At 48.2% G+C, this 11820-nt stretch overlaps 1 protein-coding gene across 6 annotated transcripts in view; it reads right to left on the reverse strand.

The window, feature by feature from the left end:
* ttll4 (tubulin tyrosine ligase-like family, member 4) overlaps positions 1-2332 on the reverse strand; it is a 70583-nt gene extending 68251 nt beyond the window's left edge. For all 6 annotated transcript variants that reach the window (XR_010963379.1, XR_010963378.1, XR_010963380.1 and 3 more), the window contains exon 1: positions 1974-2332. The gene's annotated coding sequence lies outside the window, so the exon portion shown is untranslated. The remainder of the gene's footprint in view (positions 1-1973) is intronic.
* Positions 2333-11820: the final 9488 nt, after the last annotated feature.

Raw genomic sequence — 11820 nt, forward strand, 5'->3', positions numbered from 1 at the left:
GTCAATAGACACTCAGTGCCCACGCTCCCGGCGGCGAGCACACCACCCGGGCGCTCCCTCTCTCAATAGACACTCAGTGCCCACGCTCCCAGTGATGAGCACACCACCCGGGCACTCCCTCTCTCCATAGACACTCAGTGCCCACGCTCCCGGCGGCGAGCACACCACCCGGCGCTCCCTCTCTCAATAGACACTCAGTGCCCACGCTCCCAGTGATGAGCACACCACCCTGGCGCTCCCTCTCTGTCAATAGACACTCAGTGCCCACGCTCCCAGTGTTGAGCACACCACCCGGGCGCTCCCTCTCTCAATAGACATTCAGTGCCCACGCTCCCGGCGGCGAGCACACCACCCGGGCACTCCCTCTCAGTCAATAGATACTCAGTGCCCACACTCCCAGTGATGAGCACACCACCCGGGCGCTCCTTCTCTGTCAATAGACACTCAGTGCCCACGCTCCCAGTGATGAGCACACCACCCGGGCGCTCCCTCTCTCCATAGACACTCAGTGCCCACGCTCCCGGCGGCGAGCACACCACCCGGCGCTCCCTCTCAGTCAATAGACACTCAGTGCCCACGCTCCCGGCGGCGAGCACACCACCCGGGCGCTCCCTCTCTCAATAGACACTCAGTGCCCACGCTCCCAGTGATGAGCACACCACCCTGGCGCTCCCTCTCTGTCAATAGACACTCAGTGCCCACGCTCCCGGCGGCGAGCACACCACCCGGGCGCTCCCTCTCAGTCAATAGACACTCAGTGCCCACGCTCCCGGCGGCGAGCACACCACCCGGCGCTCCCTCTCAGTCAATAGACACTCAGTGCCCACGCTCCCGGCGGCGAGCACACCACCCGGGCGCTCCCTCTCAGTCAATAGACACTCAGTGCCCACGCTCCCAGTGATGAGCACACCACCCGGGCACTCCCTCCCTCTCAGTCAATAGACACTCAGTGCCCACACTCCCAGTGATGAGCACACCACCCGGGCACTCCCTCTCAGTCAATAGACACTCAGTGCCCACACTCCCAGTGATGAGCACACCACCCGGGCACTCCCTCCCTCTCAGTCAATAGACACTCAGTGCCCACGCTCCCAGTGATGAGCACACCACCCGGGCACTCCCTCCCTCTCTCAATAGACACTCAGTGCCCACACTCCCAGTGATGAGCACACCACCCGGGCACTCCCTCCCTCTCAGTCAATAGACACTCAGTGCCCACGCTCCCAGTGATGAGCACACCACCCGGGCACTCCCTCCCTCTCTCAATAGACACTCAGTGCCCACACTCCCAGTGATGAGCACACCACCCGGGCACTCCCTCCCTCTCTCAATAGACACTCAGTGCCCACACTCCCAGTGATGAGCACACCACCCGGGCACTCCCTCCCTCTCAGTCAATAGACACTCAGTGCCCACGCTCCCAGTGATGAGCACACCACCCGGGCACTCCCTCCCTCTCTCAATAGACACTCAGTGCCCACACTCCCAGTGATGAGCACACCACCCGGGCACTCCCTCCCTCTCAGTCAATAGACACTCAGTGCCCACACTCCCAGTGATGAGCACACCACCCGGGCACTCCCTCCCTCTCTCAATAGACACTCAGTGCCCACACTCCCAGTGATGAGCACACCACCCGGGCACTCCCTCCCTCTCTCAATAGACACTCAGTGCACACGCTCCCAGTGATGAGCACACCACCCGGTCACTCCCTCTCAGTCAATAGACACTCAGTGCCCACGCTCCCAGTGATGAGCACACCACCCGGGCACTCCCTCCCTCTCTCAATAGACACTCAGTGCCCACGCTCCCGGCGGCGAGCACACCACCCGGGCACTCCCTCCCTCTCTCAATAGACACTCAGTGCCCACACTCCCAGTGATGAGCACACCACCCGGGCACTCCCTCCCTCTCAGTCAATAGACACTCAGTGCCCACGCTCCCGGCGGCGAGCACACCACCCGGACACTTACCGGGACTCTCTGCCTGTGTTAGAGCCGTGTGCGGCGGGAAAAAAGGCTGACCACTTTGTACCCCGAGGGCGGGGACAGCCCCTCGGCTCCTCCCCCTCCAACCGGAGGACGGGGGTGAAGGTTTGCCACGGTTCGATGCCCCCTCCCCTCCCCTCCCCGCCGGCGGCGCGCGACGTTTTCTTCTTGCTAGGCCTCACGGCACGACGGAGCCCGGCGGCTAACGTCGCTCATCGCCGCCTCCCCGCACCGCCGACGGCCGCATTTTCTTCCCTTTACACGGCATCATCTTTCACTCCATTTTTTTTTCTCTCTCTCCTATTGGGTTAACTTTATTTTTTTATAAATAAAATAATAAACTCCTCATGGGGGTTGGGGGGGGGGGGGGGCTCCACCAGAGTGACAGCGCACGCTCCCTAGCAACCACACATTGCGTGCTTAAGGCGGGCAACTAATTGCGTGCATGCGACGTGACAGCGCCACGTAACTTAACGCGAGGCGGGGATGGGCGCGGGGACGCGCACGTAAATGGCGCATCGGCGACGTGCGAGGTGGTCACGTGATGCGCTCATCCTCCCTCAGACCCATGAGAATCCATAGATAAGGCAATGGGTTGATGCTTTTATTCAGTGGGCAGGGAGTAGTCACTCTTTTCCTCCCTCTCCTTTTGTTACTGCATTCACAGTATGTTACAGCACAGAAGGAGGCCATTCGACTCATCATGGCTGTTCTTTGAAAGAGCTATCCAATTAGTCCCATTCCCCTGCACCTTTTTTCCCTTCAAGTATATATCCAATTCTCTTTTGAAAGTTACTGTTGAATCTGTTTCCACCACCCTTCCAGGTAGTGCATTCCAGATCATAACAACTCTGCGTAAAAACAGTTTCCTCATGCCACCTCCGGTTCTTTTGCCAATCAACTTAAATCTGTGTCCTCTGGTTATCAATTCTTCTGTCACTGGAAACAGTTTTTCTTTATTTACTCTATCAAAACCCGTCATGGTTTTGAACACCTCTATCGAATCTCCTCTTAACCTTCTCTGCTCTAAGGGAACAACCTCAGCTTGTTCCCTTGAGGGAACAACCTCAGCAACAATGACCTGGATTTTAAAATTCTCATCCTTGTTTTCAAATCTTTGCATGGCATCGCCCTTCCCTGTACCTATAACCTCCTCCACCCTACAACCCTCCAAGATCTCTGCGCTCCTCCAATTCCAACATATTGGGCATCCCCGATTTTCATGGCTTCACCATTGGTGGCTATGCCTTCAGCTGCCAAGGCCTTTAGCTCTGGAATTCCCTCCCTAATCCTCTCCGTCTTTAAGGCGCTCCTTAAAACTTACCTCTTTGACCAAGGGTCACCTGTCTTAATATCTCCTATGTGGCTCGGTGTCAAATTTTGTTTGATAACATTCCTGTGAAGCACCTTGGTACTCTTAACTATGTTAAGGGCGCTGTATAAATGCAAGTTGTTGTAGTAGTAACAGACCTGCCCTTAGAAAGAAAGAGCAGAAAAAAGCTAGAAAAACACAGCTCAATCTGCATCTCTGGAGAGAACAGATGCACTTAAGGGGATGCTCGATCAGTATATGAGGGAGAAGGGAATAGAAAGATATGGTGATAGGGTTAGATGAAGAGGGGTGGGAGGAGGCTCATGTGGAGGATAAATGCTGGCGTACATCAGTTGGGCCAAATGGCCAGTTTCCGTGCTGCAGTTTCTATGCAATTCTATGTATCAGGTGCTAGAGAAACAGCACTGTAACTTTTTATCAGGCACTTTGCAGCCTTCTTCTGACCTTTTGAAATGCTGTTTATCTGTAATTTCTTCCATTTCTGACAAAGGATTGCTAACCCACCGGCTTGTCCTGGAGTCTCCAGCAATTAAAGATTAATGTTGTGAGCAACCCAGGTGAAAAACCATAGGGTTATTTTCTTTGAACACTTTTGTTTATTAGTTATAAAAATATTGGAGATATGGAAAAAGGCTGTTTGACTGGACAAGAGGTGTTGGCAATCCTATCTACACCTGAAACTATAACTCATCTGTTCTATCCATCGATGCTGACTGACCTGCTGAGTGTTTCCAGATTTTCCTGTTCTTGTTCCAAATTTCCTGCATCTGCAGCTTTTTATTAGAAAGGAAGACTTAAATAGCACTCGATCAGGTCTCTCAGCAACATCTCAAGGAGCTTCATACACAATTCATTACTTTGAAATGCAGTGACTGTTGTTATGTAGGCCACCATGGCAGCCAGTTTGCACACAGCAAGATCCCACAAACAGCACCAAAGTGAAGGACAATTCAATCTGATTTTTTTGGTGGTATTTATTGGTTGAGAAAGGAGTACCAGCCAGGACAGTAAGAGAACTCCTTGCTTTTACAATAGTGCAATGAAATCTTTAATACTCATATAAATCTGATAATACAAATAAAAATTTGAGAATATAAAGCTGGTACCAGTAAAAGTGACCATGAAGCTGTCGGATTGTCGTAAAAACCCAACTGGTTCATTAATGTCCTTTAGGGAGGGAAACCTGCTGTCCTTACCTGGTCTGGCCTATGTGTGACTCCAGTCCCACACCAATGTGGTTGACTCTTAACTACCCTCTGAAGTGGTCCAGCAAGCCACCTCATCTGAGAAAGGAGCAACAATCATTTGCTTTGATTTAAAAATGTGAGCTTAAGTTAGGAAAGCACCAGTGGTGGCATGAAGTCTCTCCCTGCAGCCAAGTCCATCCAGCAATACCCCTCATAGGAAGCCCTGAAACAACTAATGACTGATGAGGTTCCACCATCTTACTATCCTCTGAAACAGAAACATGTACTACCCATACCCAGTAAGCCCCTTGAATCATCCATTCTGTCTGACTCAATTCCCCTGCCAATGTTGCACCTCAGCCTGATCGATAAGTAATGCTATCCAAATTGTACAGAACTATGTTTTCCTACATGACATCAGGGACTACACTTCAAAAGTGCTGAATTAGCTGTAAAGCTTTTTGGGACATCCTGGGAGGTCATGAAAGACGCTATAGAAATATAAGATCTTTCTACATAAAGCCCCGAAGATGTGTATCTGCACGTGCCATATAATCTGCAATGTAGAATGACCTGAAAAAGTTTGTACGTTTTACGTGATCTAATAATAAAGTGGCTGAGCTTGATTCATGTCATTCAAAACAACTATTTGTGGGTTTCCAGTTTGTTTGATTGTTTCTAATCATATATTTCCTGCCTAATATTCTTATTAACATCTTTAAACTCAGTGGGGGGCGGGTGAGTATCCAGTTCAGAACCAGATTGAGGGTTGGAAGAATAAGTATAGATAGATCAAATGCCTTGTGTAACATGATATGTCCTGAGATACCATGGAAAGAAAAGCAACCAGTTTAGCATGAATAATACAGGATGCAAGGTACTGGTTTTTCTTGAATTGCTTAAGTGAACAAGGACAAATTTTTCAGAACTTTTTTTTAAAGCAGGAGACAAAATGGGTTCGGCAGATTCCACGATAAGAGTAAATTGGGAGTGATCTATGGAGGAGGCAGGCCAAATGACCTTTTCTCATTCCATGCTTTTACCAGGTCCTTTGGCTCTAATCATTTAATTGAGTTTGCAAAGGACTACATAACTATTTTCTCAAATCTTATTCCTTCCAAGGTTCTGAATCTAAAAAAACACTACATATCACATCATCAGGATCCACAACACTGTGAATATTCCTACACCAGAGGCTCGTTGGATTGACTCAGCATTCACACAGTGTCACAATGCTGCCTCGTGATGTTAAGCCATTCAAAACTAAGTTTTTGTTTCTGATGGTTCCCCCCACCCCCACTCACTTCACATGGAGGATGCCAGATGACTGGCAGAGAATTGGGTCAGGTGATATCATAAACAAGAGCAATTTGCTTGGCAGTTGCACCCCTGGATGCAGTTATGGCTTGTAATCCTCTGATGAACATCCAACTGGTATCAGTAAAACTGACCATGAAGCTGTTGGATTGTTGTAAAAACCCAATTGGTTCAATAATATTCTTCAGGGAAGGAAACCTGCCATCCTTTCCCAGTCTGGCCTATACGTGACTCCAGTCCCACACCATCGTGGTTGACTCTCAACTGCCCTCAGAAGAAATGTAAGGACTTGCACAACACCAGGTTATAGTCCAACAGTTTTATTTGAAATCACAAGCTTGTGATTTCAAATAAAATTGTTGGACTATAACCTGGTGTTGTGCAAGTCCTTACATTTGTCCACCCCAGTCCATCACCGGCATCTCCACATCATGGCCCTCAGAAGAGGCCTAGCAAGCCACTCAGTTAGAAGAATGGCCACCGCCATCTTCTCAGGGTAACTAGGAATGGGCAATAAATGCCAGTCTTGTCAGCCACACCCACCTCCCGAGAAGGAAAAAAGCTTATTTGCAGTTATACATTTCTTTGAGTTTTTCACCTTGCATCCTGAAGGTGCAGATTATGCTGGGTACAATTCCACAGATGCTAGGAGACCTCTGGTGTTTCGCTTCAGTGCGCATTGTTTTTCTGCTTTTTCCATCAGTTTTTTTTGGAAGGCATTGACTCCACAGCAGGATACAATTTCACAGGCACCCGTTGCCAATCGAAGGCCAATCTTTATATGTGAGCCCAAGCAGCAAAGAGTCGGTTTTACATTCATGCTCCTGGGGAACACTCAGTTCCCAGGGACAAAGGAGAGGGGAAGGAGGCCTGGAGCCCCGATGCCAGGTCTAAGAACATATAAAAAGAACATAAGAAATAGGAGCAGGAGTAGGCCAATCGGCCCCTCGAGCCTGCTCCGCCATTCAATAAGATCATGGCTGATCTGAACCTAACCTCAAATCTAAAGAATACAAGAAGTAGGAGCAGGACCTGGCCACTCAGCTCCTGGGCCCGCTCCGCCACCCACAGGGCCTTGACCGATCCGAACTTAGCTTCATGTCCAATTTCCTGCTCGCTCCCCGTAACCCCTAATTCCCTTTACTTCTAGGAAACTGTCTATTTCTGTTTTAAATTTATTTAATGATGTAGCTTCCACAGCTTCCTGGGGCAGCAAATTCCACAGACCTACTACCCTCTGAGTGAAGAAGTTTCTCCTCATCTCAGTTTTGAAAGAGCAGCCCCTTATTCTAAGATGATGCCCCCTAGTTCTAGTTTCACCCATCCTTGGGAACATCCTTACCTCATCCACCCGATCAAGCCCCTTCACAATCTTATATGTTTCAATAAGATTGCCTCTCATTCTTCTGAACTCCAATGAGTAGAGTCCCAATCTACTCAGCCTCTCCTCATATGTCCACCCCCTCATCCCCGGGATTAGCCGAGTGAACCTTCTTTGTACTGCCTTTGTGTTACCTAGGGAGATCCAGGCTTTCTTCAGGATTGGTGTGGGGTGGGGGGGGGGGGGGTGGTGGAAGCAGGGGAAGAGAGGAAGATTGCGTGCTGATACAATAAAGGGAAGACATGCTAATGAGATGGGGGGTAAAGCAGCCCACCTGCCGTATTTTCCTCTCCCAACAAGGAAAGGGTAATCAGAAGAGATAGGCTGTCGGCCCTTTGCCCAGTCCCTCTCGGGTTTTATGATAGGAGAGGGACTGGCAGCAAAGACTTGAAGGTCCAATAAAGACCCTTTTTCTTTCGAAGACAACGGGCAGGGGATCAGAGGCAGAGATGTTCTGACTACTGTATTTGGACAGCAGCCAGCAGGACCTGAAGCCAACAGCCATTACCTCTCAGGCCTACGGCAGCAGGTACATTTCTGCTTCCATTTCCAGGCGCAAAGTCCTGCCAACGGACCAGCCTGTACCTAGGGGGTTCTACGCTTAGGGCAGTGACCTGAACCTTTGGGTGTGAGGAAAATCAGCCCCCAAGAGTTGGCAGGCTATTTGATTGCAGGGTCATCACCAATTGCATCTGCTCCTGTTCTTACCTCAGAAAGGAGAAGAAACATTGGAAGGATGGCATCTGGTTTCAAAGCTGCATTGATAGGAGCCTGAGAGCAGGTCACATGCATTGCCTCTCAGCTTGGGTTGATGCACAGCACATGGAGACCCAAGAAAGGAGAACAAGAAAATGCCATTCAGTCCATCAAGACCAATTGTACCAACAGATCTTGTCCAATTTCAACATCATGGACCCTGACTCATTTAACCTACTGAAGGAAGAGACTAGCCGCAGACGAGGGGTAAGATTTTAAATCTATCTTAGTAATTGAGGCTAATCAGCCTAATATTCAAGACAAAAACATTTTGGGCCTTCAAATTGCAGCTGGCTGCTAACGTGGGAGAATTATTTAGTTAGGGAGGGAAAAGAAAGAACTTGGATTTATATCACACCTTTCACAACCTCAGGACGTCCCAAAACGCTTCACAGACAATGAAGTACTTTTGAAATGTAGTCTCTGTTGTAATGTAGGAAACGCGGTAGCCAATTTGCGCACAGCAAGGTCCCACAAACAGGGAGGAAGAAATCAGGTAACTATAGACTGTCAGTTTAACATCATTTGTGGAGAAGTAACTTGAATCTATCAGACTGAACACTTGAACAAGTATGAGCTGATCAATGAGGGATTTGTGAAGACTAGGTTATGCCTGACTAAGCTAGTTGAATTTTTTGAGGTCATTAGCATGGTGGATAGGGAAGTGTCTATGAATGTCTATATGGACATCCAGAATGCATTTGATAAGGTTCTACACAAAGAAATTATTAACAAAAATGAAAGTGCATGGAATTGGAGGTAAGCTTGTGATATGGATGGCAATTGGTTGGGAAGTAGGAACAATGGGTAGGGATAAACCTTGGAATGTGTACAGCACAGATTAACCAGAATTATACCAGGGTTTAAAGGATTATTTTATGAAGACAGGTTGCATAAACTTAGCTTGTATTTGCTTCAATTTAGAAGGTTTTTGGGGTGATTTACTTGAGATGTTTAAAATGATAAAAAGATTCGATAGGGAAGATACAGAGAAGCTACTTCCTCTGGTGGGGGAATCCAGAACAAGGGGGCATAATCTTAAAATGAGAGCTAGTCCATTTAGGAGTGAAATCAGGAAGCACCTTTTCACACAAAGGGTAGTGGAAATTTGAAACTCTCAGGAGGACATAAAAGACCCCGTGGCACTATTTGAAAGGCAGGGGAGTTCTCCCCGGGTGTCGCAGACAAAAATTACGTCTCAACCAATACCTAAAATAGATGAGCTGGTCATTTATTTTATTGCTGTTTGTGGGAGCTTGCTGTGTGGAAATTGGCTGCTGCATTTCCCTACATTCCAACAGCGACTACACTTCAAAACTCTTTCATTGGCTGTAAAGCACTTTGGCACATCCTGAGGTCAAAAGTTGCTCTATAAATGCAAGTTGTTCTTCTAAATCTTACTAATACCACAGTTAGAATATTGTGTGCAGTATCCGGCTCCACACCACAGGAAGGATATTGAGGCAATAGAGATGATACAATGCAGATGCTGCCAGTATTTACAAGAGTAAGGAAAGTCTTGCTACAATTGTACAGGGCTTTGGTGAGACCATGCCTGGAGTACCATGCACAGTTTTGGTCTCCTCATCTAAGGAAGACTTTACTTGCCTTAGACGCGGTCCAATGAAAGTTCACGAGATTGATTCCTGGGATGAGAGGGGTGTCCTATGAGGCGAGATTGAGTAAAATGGGCCTACACTCTCTGGAATTTAAAAGAATGAGAGGTGATCTCATTGAAACATATAAGATTCTGAGAGGGCTTGACAAGATAGACGCTGAGAGATTGTTTCCCCTGGCTGGAGAGTCTAGAACTAGGGGGCATAGTCACAGGATAAAGGGTTGGCCATTCGGGACTGAGATGAGGGGCAATTTCATCACTCCGAGGGTTGTGAATCTTTGGAATTCCCTACCCCAAAGGGCTGTGGATGCTGAGTCATTGAGTATATTCAAGACTGAGATAGATAGATTTTTGGAGTCTAGGGGAATCAAGGGATCTGGGGATCTGGTGGGAAAGTGGAGTTGAGGTCGAAGATCAGCCATGATCTTATTGCATGGCGAAGCAGGCTCGAGGGGCCTTATGGCCTACTCCTGCTCCTATTTCTTATGTTCTTATGAGGAAATACAGTGAAACATGTAAATTAGGGACACCTAATTAGGGACTTGCATCATGTGTCCTTTATTTGCAGGTGTCCCTATTTTCAAAATGCTTATTGTATGTACAGTAAAATTATTTGGGACTGTTAATGAGGGTCTCTTTTTTGGAGGTGTCCCTTTGTACATGTTTCACTGTACAAATACAAAGAAAGACTTGAAAAATTGGGGCTGTTTTTAAAATGGAGGCGATTAAGGGTGATTCAATAAAAGTATGTAAAATTATGAAGAGATGGGACAAAGTAGATTAAAAAGAGACTGTTTCCAGGGATCTAGAATGAGGTACAAGATGAAATGGAAGAGATTAGGACAAAGAGCAGGAGAAACTTTTTATTTGAAACAGAGGTGATTAAAGCAGAGACCATGTTAACATTTAAGACTAGGAAAGGTGGTCGAAGGAAAGGGGAATAAAGACACAGGTGAGGTGAGAGTGACTGCCCTTGACATCAAGGCAGCATTTGACCGAGTGTGGCACCAAGGAGCCCAAGTAAAATTGAAGTCAATGGGAATCAGGGGGAAAACTCTCCAGTGGCTGGAGTCATACCTAGCACAAAGGAAGATGGTAGTGGTTGTTGGAGGCCAAGCATCTCAGCCCCAGGGCATTGCTGCAGGAGTTCCTCAGGGCAGTGTCCTAGGCCCAACCATCTTCAGCTGCTTCATCAATGACCTTCCCTCCATCATAAGGTCAGAAATGGGGATGTTCGCTGATGACTGCACAGTGTTCAGTTCCATTCGCAACCCCTCAGATAATGAAGCAGTCCGAGCCCGCATGCAGCAAGACCTGGACAACATCCAGGCTTGGGCTGATAAGTGGCAAGTAACATTCGCGCCAGATAAGTGCCAGGCAATGACCATCTCCAACAAGAGAGAGTCTAACCACCTCCCCTTGACATTCAACGGCATTACCATCGCCGAATCCCCCACCATCAACATCCTGGGGGTCACCATTGACCAGAAACTTAACTGGACCAGCCATATAAATACTGTGGCTACGAGAGCAGGTCAGAGGCTGGGTATTCTGCGGCGAGTGACTCACCTCCTGACTCCCCAAAGCCTTTCCACCATCTACAAGGCACAAGTCAGGAGTGTGATGGAATACTCTCCACTTGCCTGGATGAGTGCAGCTCCAACAACACTCAAGAAGCTCGACACCATCCAAGATAAAGCAGCCCGCTTGATTGGCACCCCATCCACCACCCTAAACATTCACTCCCTTCACCACCGGCGCACTGTGGCTGCAGTGTGCACCATCCACAGGATGCACTGCAGCACCTCCCAAACCCGCGACCTCTACCACCTAGAAGGACAAGGGCAGCAGGCACATGGGAACAACACCACCTGCACGTTCCCCTCCAAGTCACACACCATCCCGACTTGGAAATATATCGCCGTTCCTTCATTGTCGCTGGGTCAAAATCCTGGAACTCCCTTCCTAACAGCACTGTGGGAGAACCTTCACCACACGGACTGCAGCGGTTCAAGAAGGCGGCTCACCACCACCTTCTCAAGGGCAATTAGGGATGGGCAATAAATGCCGGCCTTGCCAGCGATGCCCACATCCCGTGAACGAATAAAAAAAATTTAAAAATCATTGGAAAAAGAGCAGCCATATGGGATCATGTAGAGGACAAACACCAACATGGGCTGGTTGGGCCAAACAGTCAGTTTCCGTGTTGTAATTTTGCTATAATTCTTTGTTGGCACTGT

This window comes from Heptranchias perlo, chromosome 7, assembly GCF_035084215.1.
Source record: "Heptranchias perlo isolate sHepPer1 chromosome 7, sHepPer1.hap1, whole genome shotgun sequence".
NCBI classification, from domain to species: Eukaryota; Metazoa; Chordata; class Chondrichthyes; order Hexanchiformes; family Hexanchidae; genus Heptranchias; species Heptranchias perlo.